The sequence below is a fragment of the Pseudophryne corroboree genome (assembly GCF_028390025.1).
Source record: "Pseudophryne corroboree isolate aPseCor3 chromosome 3 unlocalized genomic scaffold, aPseCor3.hap2 SUPER_3_unloc_52, whole genome shotgun sequence".
In the NCBI taxonomy this organism is placed as follows: domain Eukaryota; kingdom Metazoa; phylum Chordata; class Amphibia; order Anura; family Myobatrachidae; genus Pseudophryne; species Pseudophryne corroboree.
The window spans coordinates 641,223-658,305 of record NW_026967544.1 but is presented as its reverse complement, the minus strand read 5'-3'; the positions used below and the strand labels follow the sequence as shown (position 1 = coordinate 658,305).

The 17,083-nt window shown below is 45.8% G+C and overlaps 1 pseudogene; it reads right to left on the bottom strand.

Moving 5' to 3' along the window:
- The window catches only part of LOC134984421 (zinc finger protein 585A-like), a 146,590-nt pseudogene that overhangs the window by 113,284 nt on the left and 16,223 nt on the right, over positions 1-17,083 (bottom strand).

The window sequence follows — 17,083 nt, the reverse complement described above, 5'->3', positions numbered from 1 at the left end:
CTAATATGTTAATTAATGGACCGCAGTACTGCACATATCAGCTGATTCAACTGCATTTAAATACAACTGATCTAACATGAGTGATTACAGCTGAATCTGTATACAGTTTATATACAATCAGAAATATTGTGGCTACATTTTATCTGGTTATTATTGGCAGAACTGTTTTTATTGTGTTGAACTGTAATAAATATTAGAAATATTTTTATTTACATACCATCAGCGCTCTTTTATGTCTCTATTGAAACTTAAACAATCTATATTGTCTAAGGCATCCAGTTGCCGCATAGGAGCTGCTATCTAATAATCAATATATTTGGTGCTCATTTAATACATGTAACATTGCATTAGCGCCTGATTTAGCTAGGTAATTATATCTTGCATTTTGTCACCTCACTGACGTGACAGGCTCAGCTGTCAGTCATGTAGCCCCACTGCTCCCACTCTCTCCGTACTCATACATACATGCCTTTCTGGGAGTGTCTCATCCTGGTTGTCAGTGAGACAGTATATCTGGCACAGCTGTGTAATCATGATGTGAGTGTGTGCTGAGTAGTGAGTACTGCTAGCAGCAAGTCTCACAGCTTAACTGCAGTATAGCAGTGTGGTGGGGGTGGGGAGAAGGGGGTTGCTACACCAATGAGTCAAGGAATGGAGTAGTTGTATGGGACTCACACAGCAGGTGGTGAAAGCTTAAAAAGGAGGAGTGGTTGGAAGGGGAAGGATCTGGTAGGTTCAGAAGGGATTAGTGAGGGTAAGGACTCTCAAGGGAAATTGGAGTTGGATCCCACAGGTACCAAACTGGGTAAAGAGCAGTTTTTAGGAAGGAAATAGGCAAGCCAAACCCTATGGTTGACCCTTCTCTGCCTCATGTGGGGTAGATCCTTGGGCTCTCCAGTTCCTGGGGAGGCTGTGAATTCTTCTTGCCCACTACCTGGTGGTTCTGTGGCTATCTCAGGCCACAAACCTCCCAGATGCCTGGCCTCCAGATAAACATGAAATGGTCATGGAGGTGGTCATGGGCTCTGTGGAGTAGGTGGAACAAGCAAAGGAAAGTTGTGACCCTTCTGAAGGGGCAATGGTGGACATTGTGAATGGTGAAGAGAAGATTTTTGTGGGCGAAGAGTTATTCCATATATAGCAGAAGCATGGGTCCTCAGCCTATATGATGTGCCACCATTAATGTGGCTTCTATCTTGTCCGACCAAGCTTGATTTATGGGCTTTGTCATTTTTATAAGCAGGATAAAGGCTGATTTTTTATTTCTGCAGTAGACTAGAATAAGCCAAGACAGTCCCACTTCCATTATACCACCTGAATGTGACGGTCAGTGACCACCGTGCCATCACTTACCTGTATGCTTACACGTAACAGAATGATGGAACACTTACAAGGTTTCTTCACATCTTCTGGGGTCCACTCCGAGATTAGACATTATGGCGTAATTACTCAGATGGGAATATAAAACGGATAACAAAATAAAAGCTTTAATGTAATAATTAGATGCAAACAAAAGCTTTTATTATGAAATACAGGGGAGTATCCGCACCATATAGATGTAACATACAACAAACCACTGCAGATGGAACCCTGGTGATTCTAATGCACATGGTAATGTACAGGGTATATATGGATAGGATCTTGTATCACAAAAAACACTCGACACTCCTGATCAAGATGAGTGTCTGCAACAAGTTAGGCAAACTAGAAGAAGTGAAAACACGTTCCAATGGCCGCCATATTGTCGTGCAGCAATACAGATTGTGCAAACTGGTATTAGACATTCACATTTACACAAAACACAAGATACAAAATAAACAGCAGAAAAAAGACCTAAGCATTTGGGATGTATTATTTAGGAACTAAATAGAGGTAAATTAATGAATAGTGTGAGTAACAGTCATCAGTCTGCTTGTGAAGGTCTCTAGAGTGGAGGCCTCTTGGACTGTGCAAGGCAGTGAGTTCCAGGGTCAGGGCTGCAAAGCTAAAAGTTCAACCCTTAAATGAATGACAGGAGATTCTTGGTACTGCTGGTAACAGTCCTTCATCTGTAGAAGCAAGCAAGCAGGGCAGTAAGGAGGCAGAAGCTGCTTCTAGTACCTTGGACCATGTAATGTTGGGCTGGGAAGGTCAGTTAGCCAATTATGAAATAGATTTGTCATCTTACAGGCAGCCGGTGAAGGGAGTAGAGAATGGGTGTTAGGAGGCAGGAACGGGCTGGTTAGGTAACAGCTTGGCTGCTGCATTCTGTACTAGCTGCAAGCTCTGCAATTCTTTTGCTGGGTGACCCAGGTAGATGGCATTGCAGTAGTCTATGAACTTCTGAGGGAATCAAGTGCTTGATTCTGGCTATGGTCAAACAGATGAAAGAACGAGGATTTGTATGTGGCAGATACATGATGTCTATGTCAGCCACAAACCAGGACAACACAAAGATTCAGCACATGTTCAGTATTTAGCAATTCTGAACACCAAAGCATAAATCCTGATGGTTGGTAAAGCTGTAGTCTTGTCCTTTGTTGGTGAGCTTCTATTATGTTTCACAAAGACGGAGTCACAGCCAACTGGCATCATCCACCCCTGGAGCTCAGCTAGACAACCATTTAGGATTGGTATTAGGTTCTCAGTACATGGAGCAAAAAGCAGGTCATCTGCATAGCAGTGGTAGACCAGGCCATGACATCTGATTATATCACCCAATGGTAGCATGTATATTGCATAAAGCATAGGAGATGAGGTTGGCCCTTGAGGAACATTGCATGACAGTGATAAATATACTCCAGAAGATGTAAATGGTTCCGTAATGGGTAATGTCTAATATGTTCAACAAGACCGGATTTATTTCTCTCACAGCATGAAAATGGCTTCTCACCTGTGAAATCGCTGATGATTAACAAGAACTGATTTCCATGCAAAACATTTCCCACACTCAGAACAGGAGTACGGCTTCTCACCTGTGTGACTTCTCTGATGTGTAACCAGAGCTGGTTTCTGTGTAAAACATTTCCCACACTCAGAACAGGAGTACGGCTTCTCGCCTGTGTGACTTCTCTGATGTGTAACAAGAGCTGATTTCTGTGTAAAACATTTCCCACACTCAGAACAGGAATACGGCTTCTCACCTGTGTGAGTATGCTGATGAATAACAAAATGTGATTTAGATGCAAAACATTTCCCACACTCAGAACAGGAATATGGCTTCTCACCTGTGTGACTTCTCTCATGTTTATCAAGAGCTGATTTCTGTGTAAAACATTTCCCACACTCAGAACATGGAAATGGCTTCTCACCTGTGTGACTTCTCTGATGTAAAACAAGATCTGATTTCCGTGGAAAACATTTCCTACACTCAGAACAGGAATATGGCTTCTCACCTGTGTGACTTCTCTGATGTGTAACAAGAGCTGATTTCTGTGTAAAACATTTCCCACACTCAGAACAGGAAAATGGCCTCTCACCTGTGTGACTTCTTTGATGTGTAACAAGAGCTGATTTCCGTGCAAAACATTTTCTACACTCAGAACAGGAATACGGCTTCTCACCTGTGTGACTTCTCTCATGTTTATCAAGAGCTGATTTCTGTGTAAAACATTTCCCACACTCAGAACATGGAAATAGCTTCTCACCTGTGTGACTTCTCTGATGTGCAACAAGATCTGACTTCCGTGCAAAACCTTTCCTACACTCAGAACAGGAATACGGCTTCTCACCTGTGTGACTTATCTGATGTGTAACAAGAACTGGTTTATATGCAAAACATTTCCCACACTCCGAACAGGAAAACGGCTTCTCACCTGTGTGACTTCTCTGATGTGTAACAAGATTTGAGTTCCATGCAAAACATTTCCCACACTCAGAACAGTAATACGGCTTCTCACCTGTGTGACTTCTCTGATGTGTAACAAGAACTGATTTATGTGCGAAACATTTCCCACACTCAGAACAGGAATACGGCCTCTCACCTGAGTGACTTCTCTGATGTGTAACAAGATGTGATTTATATGTAAAACATTTCCCACACTCAGAACATATCAGTGGCCTCTCACCTGCCTTAGCTGGCTGATTGGTAATACGCTTTGTGTTCTGTGTAAAACATTTGGCATCTATAGAACAGGGAAACACTGTATCTACTCTCAGAGCTGTAACAGATGCACCAATATCAGAGTGATCAGGAGAACATTCCCCAGGATCAGGGGGATCAGCTGATAGAGCTGGATGTATAATTGGGGTAATGGGGATATCTCCTGGAGATTCCTGTCTACTGTCATTATCTTTTATGTCACAATCCGGGGATAACATTAGATGTCCTTCTGAGATGTTCCTGCTTGTGTGTCCATCTGCTGGAAATAAAATACATTATGGAAATATAAAATGAGTAGACAAGACCCAGGGTGTTACAGGATACAATATATAATTCTATAACTGACATTTTTTACTTGTAATCATTGCTTTTATGTTTATTAAAAAACAAAAAAAGCTAGGATTCTTAGACTGGAGCTTGATCAATACTGAACGCTCATGTGGGATTACTAGAGGGGACGTGGACGCTCATGTGGGATTACTAGAGGTGACGTGGATGCTCATGTGGAATTACTAGAGGTGACGTGGACGCTCATGTGGAATTACTAGAGGTGACGTGGACGCTCATGTAGGATTACTAGAGGTGACATGGGCGCTCATGTGTGATTACTAGAGGTGACATGGACGCTCATGTGGGATTACTAGGGGTGACATGGGTGGGATCACAAGAGGTGACATGGGCGCTCATGTGGGATTACTAGAGGTGACATGGACGCTCATGTGGGAGTACTAGAGGTGACATGGACGCTCATGTGGGATTACTAGGGGTGACATGGGTGGGATCACAAGAGGTGACATGGGCGCTCATGTGGGATTACTAGAGGTGACATGGACGCTCATGTGGGATTACTAAAGGTGACATGGACGCTCATGTGGGATTACTAGAGGTGACATGGGCGCTCATGTGGTATTACTAGAGGTGACATAGGCGCTCATGTGGGATTACTAGAGGTGACATGGGCGCTCATGTGGGATTACTAGAGGTGACATGAACGCTAATGTGGGATTACTATAGGTGACATGAATGCTCATGTGGGATTACTAGAAGTGACATGGACGCTCATGTGGGATTACTAGAGGTGACATGGACGCTCATGTAGGATTACTAGAGGTGACATGGACGCTCATGTGGGATTACTAGAAGTGACATGGATGCTCGTGTGGGATTACTAGAGGTGACATGGACGCTCGTGTGGGATTACTAGAAGTAACATGGACGCTCGTGTGGGATTACTAGAGGTGACATGGACACTCGTGTGGGATTACTAGAGGTGACATGGACGATCTTGTGGGATTACTAGAGGTGACATGGACGCTCATGTGGGATTACTAGAGGTGACATGGACGCTCATGTGGGATCACAAGAGGTGACATGGACGCTCATGTGGGATTACTAGAGGTGACATGGATGCTCATGTGGGATTACTAGAGGTGACATGGGTGGGATCACAAGAGGTGACATGGGCGCTCATGTGGGATTACTAGAGGTGACATGGACGCTCATGTGGGATTACTAGAGGTGACATGGACGTTTATGTGGGATTACTAGAGGTGACAAGGACGCTCATGTGGGATTACTAGAGGTGACATGGGTGGGATCACAAGAGGTGACATGGGCGCTCATGTGGGATTACTAGAGGTGACATGGACGCTCATGTGGGAGTACTAGAGGTGACATGGACGCTCATGTGGGATTACTAGAGGTGACATGGACGCTCATGTGGGATTACTAGAGGTGACATGGGCGCTCATGTGGGATTACTAGAGGTGACATGGGCGCTCATGTGGGATTACTAGAGGTGACATGGGCGCTCATGTGGGATTACTAGAGGTGACATGAACGCTAATGTGGGATTACTAGAGGTGACATGAATGCTCATGTGGGATTACTAGAAGTGACATGGATGCTCATGTGGGATTACTAGAGGTGACATGGACGCTCATGTGCGATTACTAGAGGTGACATGGACGCTCGTGTGGGATTACTGGAGGAGACATGGACGCTCATGTGGGATTACTGGAGGAGACATGGACGCTCGTGTGGGATTACTGGAGGAGACATGGACGCTCGTGTGGGATTACTAGAGGTGACATGGTTGCAATAATAAAACAGCAAAGAAGAGAAAGTGCTGCCCTGTTTGTGCACTAATATATAACCTTTATTAAGTACAGTAAAGTATGTAAGATAAATCAGTGATATATAAAACACAAAGGTAAATGTATAAAGGTGAATAAAGTAATAAAAAAACAAGTGTATTTGTTGTTAAACATCGGCATGTATATTATATTGGGTGATAATTGATTCAGTGCTGGTAATCCTGTTCAGTAAGAATATATTGATATATTACACCCATACGAGGATGGGCTAAATGACATATTCAATAATATTGTGGCAGAGTTTCCTCCAGCGGTAATCTCAATGTAACATCATACTGTATGTATAAACACTTAATGGGGGAATTCAGTTCATCGCAAAAACTCCCCATCCAATTAGCCGCAAAAAGTTTTTAGTGCTAATTCTCCATAGGTTTTACTGCAAGTTTTTTATTTTGCGCACAAATGTCTGCGCACTGAGCAGTTGTGCGGTGTTAGGAGGAACTTGTTTCAAAAGGCTTTTTAGAAGTTTCCTACTGTATTGTCTTACTGACCTATAATTTCCTTCTGTAATGTCTTACTGACCTACAGTTCCCTACTGTATTGTCTTACTGACCTATAGTTTCTTACTGTATTGTCTTACTGACCTAATTTCCTACTGTATTGTCTAACTGATCTATAATTTCCTTCTGTATTGTCTTACTGACCTACAGTTTACTACTGTATGTCTTACTGACCTACAGTTTACTACTGTGTTGTATTACTGACCTACAGTTTACTACTGTATTGTCTTACTGACCTACAGTTTCTTACTGTATTGTCTTACTGACCTAGTTTCCTACTGTATTGTCTTACTGACCTATTTCCCTACTGTATTGTCTTACTGACCTATAGTTTTTCTGTATTGTCTTACTGACCTATAATTTCCTTCTGTATTGTCTTACTGACCTATAGTTTCCTACTGTATTGTCTTACTGACCTATAGTTTCTTAATGTATTGTGTTACTGATCTACAGTTTAATACTGTATTGTCTAACTGACCTATTGTTTCTTACTATATTGTCTTACTGACCTATAGTTTCCTTCTGTATTACATAGTAACATAGTATCCAAGGTTGAAAAAAAGACAATTTGTCCATCAAATTTGACCTATTTGTGGTCTCCTGTGCAGTATTAATTCTTTTTCATCCACTAGGGGTCACTGGAGTACTCTTAGGGACGGTCGATAGCAGGGAGAGACACATTTAAATATTCAAATGTGCAACCTTCCTCCACCATCCATATTCCCAAGTGCCTCAGTGTTTTTTGTGTCTTCGAGTCGGGAGGAGCCGTTCCTGAAGTCTGCAAGGACTTCTATTATTTTTTTTTTTTAAATAAAGTATTTTTATTTCGAAGGAGAGTAGTTTGCATACAGACATTGCATAACAGGAACACATTAAACACGTAATGACATGTCCTCATCGGGGAACAGCATTCACTTTCGACTTATTTTCAAACTATGTCATTTGCTCATAGGCGCATAGGAATGTACAGTTATATATACCATTATTTTGCATTATCCGTACACTCTAGTATTCATGAAATCACATTATACTTTGTTTTGTTTCCCCCCCCTCAAATATAACTCTTACGGACAATCCGTCCGAGTAAAACCCTTTAAAAGAGAAGAAAACAATCAGAAACCAAACACAGAGAACCCCAGAAATAAAAAAATTAAAAAAACAAAGAGACAAAAAACATTATGGGGAAGAGGACGCATTGGGGGATACTAGCACTCTAAATCCTACCCTGTCCAGATGGGCACAGAGCCACTCTCTCATTCACAACCCATTGGGTGAGAAGGAAGCCTATGGCCCTAGAAGATCATAACTTGGCAAATCCAGGACCTGTTAGTAACCCTATCACCATTAAGTTGTAGGGTCTGGGACGGAGTATATGGATTCCAGCCATGGAGACCAAATTCTTTCAAATTTAGCGGAGGCATTGTGTTTCATATAAATGTATCGTTCCTTAAAAACAGTGTCGTTTATTAGTGCCTTAAGAGCGGGGAGTGTAGGGCCCTTAGGGGCCATCCATAGCCTCGCAATGCTCACCTTCGCCATTGCACATATGTTGCGAGCATATAGGCCCTCTGGACCAGACACAAAGTCAGAGCTACCCATTCCCAGGATGCAAAATTGCGGAGTAAGCATGGCCTCGTCCACCCCTGTGTTCCCCAGAATCGATCCGACCCCCGCCCAGAAAGCCCGCAGCACCGGACAATCCCAAATGAGGTGCCAAAAAGTACCTGCAGTCATCCCACAGTTAGGGCAGTCACCCACACGACCCGTCCCGAATTTGGCCAGTCTGGCCGGGGTCATATATATTCTATGCAAAAGGAAGTATTGTATCTGTTGATACCTGATGGATTTGGTAACCGTGCACGGAGTTTCCAAAGCAAGGGCCCAGTTCTCTTCATCTATGGGGCCCAGATCCTGCTCCCATTTGACACGGAGACGTGTCAAAGGATCTATATGGAGTTTGGCGAGTAGATAACCATAAGCATGGGAAATCATCTTAACTCGACCCAGCATACTTACAAAGGTCTTAACGGGAAATTGTATAATTTTAGGGGGGGAATTGGCGAATTGGGACTGCAAGGCATGTCTGAGCTGGAGGTATCTAAAAAAATAGGAGTTAGGCAAATTAAACTCATCTTTTAGTTGTTGGAAGGATTTGAGCGTATTATCCGTATAAAGGTGATTTATGGAAATCACTGATTTAGGGGCCCAAACTTCCCTCCCCTCGAGCGCATACAGTTCAGGGAGCCATTTAGAATACCAGAGGGGGGTGTCCGGGTCCAATCCATCAAATTTCAAAAGAATTTTTAGTGCCTGCCACACCTTCATGGCTTGGTATATAAGAGGAGGGAGGAACCGGGCCAAGCTCCCACTCAGCAACACCTGCAGGGGGGATAAGTCGGGGAAGTAGCATTGGACAAATACCCAGTGTAGAGAAGTGACGCCAGTATCCTGTACCCATGCACTAATATGAGACAGCTGAGCGGCAGAGTAGTACATCTGAAAGTTTGGCAAGGCCAGACCTCCGTCGCTGCGCAGCCTGGTGAGAGTGTTCAGTTGTATTCTAGGACGTTTGCTAGCCCATATTAAAGAAGACAGGACACTAGTCAATTTTCTAAAGAAGGATGGAAGAATATATACAGGGGATTGCAGAACCACATATAGAATCTTAGGTAGTATTATCATTTTTACGAGGCTGACCCTGCCAGATACAGTCAATGGAAGCTTACACCAAGTCTTGGATTTACGAGTAATTTGTTGCATGATCGGATCAAGGTTCAAAGGTGTAAAGTCAGAGGGGTCATTGGTTACCTGAATCCCAAGATATTTAAATTTCGCCGTCCAACATAGCGGTAGGGAGATTTTAGGAGCAGCAGGGGGGGGGGCAATCACAGGCATAATAGAGGACTTAGACCAGTTAATATGAAGGCCTGAATATACACCGAACTCCTCAATCAATTGCAACACTGTAGGCATAGACCTGGTGTAATCCTGCAGAAACAACAGCATGTCGTCAGCGTAAAGGGCAATCCTATCCTCACGAGGGCCGGTATGAATGCCCACCACGCCTGGGTGGGACCTTATTAGACAGGCCAAGGGTTCGATGGCCAGGGCAAACAAGGTTGGGGACAGAGGACATCCCTGCCTGGTCCCGCGAAACAGGCGGAACGAGGGAGAGATATAGCCATTCACTGAGATTCTGGCAGTCGGGTGCTGATAAAGCAATTTAATCCATTTTATAAAATTAGGCCCGAAACCCATAGCTGTCATGACCTCCCATAGATAGGACCACTCGATACAGTCAAATGCCTTGGCGGCATCCAGTGAGACCACTACCGAGTCAGAGGGGAAGTCATATGGGATTTGTAAGATGGTATATAATCTACGTAGGTTAATAGAAGTGGACATCCCTGGCATAAAGCCGGTCTGGTCAGAGTGGATAATGGAAGTAATTACGGTGTTGAGTCGAACTGCTAAAATCTTTGCCAGGATCTTAGCGTCAGTGGGAATCAATGATATCGGTCTATAGGATTCTGGGGATCTAGGGTCTTTTCCGGGCTTCGGGATCACTATAATAATCGCCTCCGCCATAGAGGGGGGAAGTTGATCATTAACAAAAATATCAGAATACAGGGCGTGAAGCCTAGGACCGAAGAAATCAATGTGGGTCTTGTATCTGAGGGGATGCCGTCATAGCCCGGTGCCTTGCCGCTGGGAGACAAGCCAATAGCCGCCGTTACCTCTTCCAGAGTTAAGGGTGCCTCCAGCATCTCAGAGGCCTCCGGGGGGAGTGAGGGTAGGGGAATATTACTTAAATAAGCGGAGAGGTCTGATGTCGAGTCTACCAGTTGTGAACTGTAGACCTCAGCATAGTAGGAGCGGAATAGCTGCGCAATTTCCGGCGTGGTGTTCACAAGGGAGCCATCGCTACCGGTCATCTGAGCAATTGTAGAACCTGGGCGGTCACTGTGCACCAATCGAGCCAACAGGCCACCTGGCCTATCGCCCTGCATGTAAATATTAGTAGCCTGAAATAGAAGCAAGCGCGAGTTTTTATCAGACAGATGAGCCACCCATGCCGACTGGGCCGCCAGCCAGCGTACCTTCAGCGCAGGGGTGCCATCCACCAAGTATCTAGATTCCAAATCCCTGGCGTCACTCTCAAGGGCTCGCTCTCTCTCCCTGCAGGACATTTTGAGGGCAGAAATACGTCTAATATACGTTCCCCTTAGGAATGCCTTAAATGAATCCCAAACCACTGTTCCGGGGGCCGAGCCTACATTGTCAGTAAAGTATCCCTCCCACTGAGTCACCTGGTCAGAGCAGTCACCTATTTGCAGCAGCCAGGAAGGATGCAGTTTCCAATAAGATTGACCCCTCTGGCTCACCATAGCGAGAGTCAACACCATAGGGGAGTGATCAGATATACCCCGGGCCTCGTATTGGACGTCAACCACCCTAGCGAGAAGAACGGGGGAGAGTAGGGTCAGATCGATCCTGGAGAACGAACCATGCGTGCCAGAGAAGCATGAAAACTGTCTAGTCGTAGGGTGCCGAGCTCTCCACACATCCACCCACTGCAAATTATTCAGAAAATCAGCAAATTTAGTAGGACTAGAGCGGACCCCAGCAGCCTGCGGAGAGCGCCATCTGTCTAAAGCTAAATTCATGACATTGTTAAAGTCACCCAAGCAGATTACCGGGGTGTCCGGAGAGGAGGCTATGAATGAAGCGGCCTGCTGTAGTACATCGTACGAGAATGGGGGGGGGATATAAACCGCCAGTATGTAGTAGGGTTGGGAACTTAGTCTACATTCAAGGAACACAAATCGACCGTATTTGTCAGTCTTGACCGATACCAGCTCAAATTGGACCGATTTCTTTATCAGGATTGACACACCCCTGGAGGAAGAGGAGTGAGAAGCGTGATAGGCCCAGCCCACCCAGGGTCTTCTAAGTGACAGTAACCTATTCCCCTCCAAGTGAGTCTCGCAGAGACATGCAACATCCGGGCCATATTTCCGAAGTGTAGTTAATACTAAGGAACGCTTTATCTTATTATTTAAACCTCGAACATTCCATGTCAGAAATTTCAAATTAGCCATAGATCTGGTAATATTCTATGTAGTAACCTAAAGATACAGTCCAGCGAATATTCCTGGAAATTGTTAGTGAGGGTAATAACAGTGCTATACTACTCAATCCCTGATTCTTAATCGACAGTATCCAATGCATCAGACATACTTCCCACATCAAAATGAATGTACTCCAAAACAAATTTAAGCATGAGAAAAATAACAAACTATAGAAAGAAAAAAACTTGTGTAAGGCACAGCAACAAGCTGTTCGCTGAACTCTCCCCCCCCTCCCCGTATACCACCCCTAACTTCGGCATACTTAAATCCCAAACTATCGTTTCTATCTCTCAAGGGCTAAATACTAAACAAAACCCTTAACCAAAGTCAAGCGATCAAGAGAAAGAAAAGAAAAGTCCTGAGCCACCAACGCCAAGGGGGGGCTCCCTGGACAATGGGTAGATGCCTCTGGTGGTCCCAACCGATCATTAGACAGTGCAGGGCCTCAATCCGGGGCCATCTGGCGCGCTCCCGGAGCATATCTGTCCAGCCATTGGGCCGCCTCTCTAGGGGAATTGAAGAATTTGGTTTCCCCGTCCGCTACCACCCGGAGTCGGGAGGGGAATAGCATAGAGTAGGAGACGTTCAGGTCTCTGAGGCGCCTCTTGATAGGCATAAACTGGGCTCGATCCTTCTGGACTTCCGCGGCAAAATCAGGAAAAGCAGACACGGTAACCCCGTTTCTGGTAAGGGGGCCTTTTGTGCGTCCCAACCGGAGGACCGAGTCACGGTCCTTATAATGCAGAAATTTGGCGATGAAGGTGCGCGGAGGGGCGCCAGGAGGTAGAGGACGAGATGGTATCCGGTGTGCACGCTCCACCGTAAACTGTGCCGTGAAGGATTCAGCGCCGTACAGTTCCTTAAGCCATGACTCCAGGAAGACCTCAGGCTGGGAGCCCTCCTCCTTCTCCGGCAGGCCCACAAATCGCACATTATTTCTACGCAGCCGACCCTCCATGTCTAGTAATTTGGATTGAAGGGATGTTACTTGCTGGGTTACCGTGGAAATAGATTGTTTCATAGGACCGCACATATCCTCCAGATTCGAGACACGGGTTTCTGCCTCTCCCACTCTCTCTCGTATGCGCTGGACGTCCTGCCGAAGCAGTGAGAGATCACACTGCACTTTCTCCATCTTATCTGAAAGACGCTGTTCCGATCCAGCTATTGCCTCCAGCACTTGTTGAAGAGATGGAGCTGCGGGTGTGTTAGGGGATTCAGCAGCTGTTGCAGGTGGGGAGTAGGAGTGGGACGGAGAGGCCCCCTGCGAAGCGGCCTGCGAGGCCCGTTGGTTTAGTGGGTTAGGTTGTCTGGCAAATTTCTCCAGCTTCGCCGCAGCCGTGCGCTGGCCGTCCCGAACCATGACGGACAATAGGTAGTAACAGACACTCCGGTATAATCTCAGGTCAAAAGCGTAGAAGGAGACTTCAGCAATGAGTGAATTTTAGGGTTGTAATAAGCAGAAACACATCCGCAGCTGGTCTCCAAAGTAGTAGGCAAATGTAAAAGAAAGTACTGGCAGCGTCCCAGAATATAGGTGAGAGCAGGAGCGATGCAGTTATTTAGTATGTAAAATAAGACAGCAACTGAAGTCAAAGTGTAATTTGATCCCAGGAGGTAGAAGTCACTCACCAGTTACATATCAGTCAGCCTTTAAGTGAGAGTGTTCCCTCTATGACTGGAAGCAGCAGTCCAGAGCAGTGGGGCCGGGAATCTCCAAAATTGAGGCCGGGGATCCGGAGGAGGTGTAGGCCGCAAATCCGGAAGTATGTCTCCTCGGCCGTACAGACCCCGGGGAGAGCGGGGAAATCGCCTGCCGGTGCCCTGCAGCGTAGGGAAGAAAAGCAGGGTATTCAGGCACACCAAAGGGGCCAGGATATTACAGGAGGATGTTTAATCCAGGGAGCTCCCGGGATCTGCTTCCTACTCCTGTGCTGCCGTGGCCACGCCCCCCTTCTATTTTTATTTTTAACTTTTTCCTTCCAGTCCCTTCCCAGCTTACCTTAATTAGCGTGGGTCCGGGACTGTGTGTGCTGCTATAGCAGCATAAGGCTTGTCAGCGCTTATAAGAGAAGCGCCGCCATAGACCTTATCAGCAAATGCTGACTCAGCCATGGCTGCAGGAGCAGGACGGATTTTACAGAGAAGGCCCGTCATTGCCTCCAGACCCCGCAGGTGCAGCGAGTATAGAGCAGATAGTCAGCTCACGCTGCCGCCGCTCCGTGTGTGTGTAATTTCACTACTGAGAGGGGTTACAGGCGCTGCGCCCGATACCCTCTCCCCAGGGACGCTGCTGTGGACTTAAAGGCAGGGACAGAGCAGCTCCTGCACACTCTCCCTAGATCACTGTGCCTCGCAGCGCTCCCCAGCGACCAGCCGCGGACAGCTTTATCTGCCACCACTGGGCGCCGTCAGGCTCCACAGTTCTTCAGCTTCCTTGAGCCCAATTGCGGCTCCCAGCAGCGGTCACACTTGGCTGACGGCAGCGCGGCTCCCAGCAGCGGTCACATCTCACTGCCGCCGCTGGCCGACGTCACGCTGCACAGCAAGATCCCCGGCTCCACACAGCACGGCTCCCATCACGTTACCGCCTCTCAGCAGCAGCGCTATCCCGATCCTCTGGTACGCGGCGGTCAGCTCTAAAATAACACATCCTAGATCTGAATGAATTAAATATTCTTATTAAATACTTTGTTCTTTACATAGTTGAATGTGCTGACAACAAAATCACACAAAAAAATAAGAATTTACTCACCGGTAATTCTATTTCTCGTAGTCTGTAGTGGATGCTGGGTACTCCGTAAGGACCATGGGGTATAGACGGGCTCCGCAGGAGACTGGGCACTCTAAAAGAAAGATTAGGTACTATCAGGTGTGCACTGGCTCCTCCCTCTATGCACCTCCTCCAGACCTCAGTTAGAATCTGTGCCCAGCCAATCAATATGTCACTTTGTAAAGATTCAAGATGTAATTGCTGTGGTCCGTGATTGTGCGTCTTGTCCACAGGAATTCATGATTTCACTGAATACTCACACATTCCAATTTGGCCACCGCGCATTTTCAGTTTGCGGTAAAACAAAAACATTATCACTCAGTCACTGCCACTTGGTCTCTTATCAGTGCCTCCGGTATTTACAAGAAGTGATGTCTGGGGGAAGGGATGTCTGTGGTGATTGCTCATCACAGATCTATGGAAGTGAAAATAGTTCCGCACTGAGACAATCTGCTCAAGACTTTGTATCAATACATGTTTTTTCAGCAGGCTTTACGCCGTACAATGTCCTAGTTTAGCAGTTTTACCTGACAGCGGTAAAATCACAGTATTTGTCATCTGGTACTGGCAGTACTCTAACCACGGCCAGTTTCCATGCACTGGGTGCATTCGACTATTCGCAAAGATACTAGCATCTTCCAGACATCCTACTTTGGAATGCTTCATTCGAGTCCTTTGCTGCTTAATCTGCTCGCAGAGGGGGCCACTGGCACCAGGGTCCAGGGTATCGATATTCTCATGGCTCCAAATACAAAATTACACTGCGGGGGGACTCGAATAAGAGATTTGGAGTCTGGAATTGGATAATTCTGACGACTAACACAATTCTCAACTGTTTGGATACTATAGTCCAACATGGTCTATTTCAAGGTCTGTGCAGACCAGAAAAGATTACTGTCAATGCCTAGAACTCAGGCCTGTTTACAAGTCTCTGCACAGGCAGTTCATTTCTTACAAAGCCGGCCGTGGTGGCGTGCGTCTGTAATCCCAGCTACCTGAGAGGCTGAGGCTGGCGGATTGCTTGAGTCCAGGAGTTCTGGTCCTCACTGAGCTATGTCGATCGGGTGTCCGCACTAATACCCTTATTTATCAATGAGTGATAAATTTCACTGTGGGTGATAAATTGCACCAGCCAATCAGCTCCTAACTTTCATATTTGGCCAAATAACGTGACTGCAGTCGCATACATCAACAACAAAGAAGGACTCGAAGCCCCATGCCCATGGGAGAGGTTTCTCGATTCCTAGATTGAGTTGAACATCACCAGGTGATGGACAACTAGAACAGTCATCAGGTTTTTCACCAAATAAAATGGTCTCTGCATACACAGGTGTTCCAGATCGTAGTCCAGCAGTGGGGGTTCACACGGGTGGATCTACTGGCATCTCGCCAATTCATCAGACACTCAAGTAGAGGTTCAAAACAAGGCTGGGGGCAGTGTACAATAGCGTGGCATTCGCGCTGCTTACTCTGTTGATAAAGCGGATCAAGTAAGAAAAGCCACGACTAATTTCAGTGGCGCTTCTTTGGAATCTGAGAGCGGGGTTCTCGGATCCTCACTGTCTACTCACAGACAGTCCATGGCCGGTCGCTACGTCCATACCTTCTGGAAAAGGGTCAGTTTCGTTACCCCAAGTTAGCTCGGTTGAGTTTCACGAGATGACTATGGAAACCACTCTCTTAAAATGAGAGGGCATTCCACTGTCAGTTATACCAAGCATGTTACATGCTGGGAAGCCAGTTACAGCAGCTCATTATCACAGGATTGAGCGACCTTATGTTGGATGGGGTGAAGCTCGGAAGATTCTGAAATCTTCTTTCAAATGATTCCGTCTGGTGCTATGTTTACAAACGGGGTTAGGTGGAGGACTAGGTTTAAGAACACTAAAGATGACGGTTTCTAGTTTGACGAATTTCATTCAGCACCATTTGGCTCTTTTGCCAACAGCGCATACGTTTCTGCAGGGTGTCCTTACAGTTAACCTTCGTTTATACCACCTACAGCTCCATGGGACTTCAATAGACTTTTAGGGTTTTGGAGTCCTCACCTTTTGAACTCTTCCAACAAGGGGCTGTTAGGTTTCTCAATTACACACCAGTTTTCTTCTAGCCTGGACTTCGGCAGGGTGTGTTCTAAATGATGTCATGCAAACCCCCGTATCTGATGTTTAAAGATTACAATGCGCAATTTCGAAATAATTCCGTTATTCAACCAGAGGTAGTAGCCTCTCTTCACATAAATTTACAGAGGGCTCAGAAACTCCAGTTACGGTGAATGTGGTTCGTGTGCTTTGCATTTATGTAGCCGATATCAACAGTACATAGAATACATTGCTTGCTCTTTATAATGCAGTCACCGTAGTTTGGACAAATTCCAGTTGGAGGTAGGCTGGAGGAATTAAGCTGAACATTCGTCAGGCTTCTTTTCATACTAGTTTACA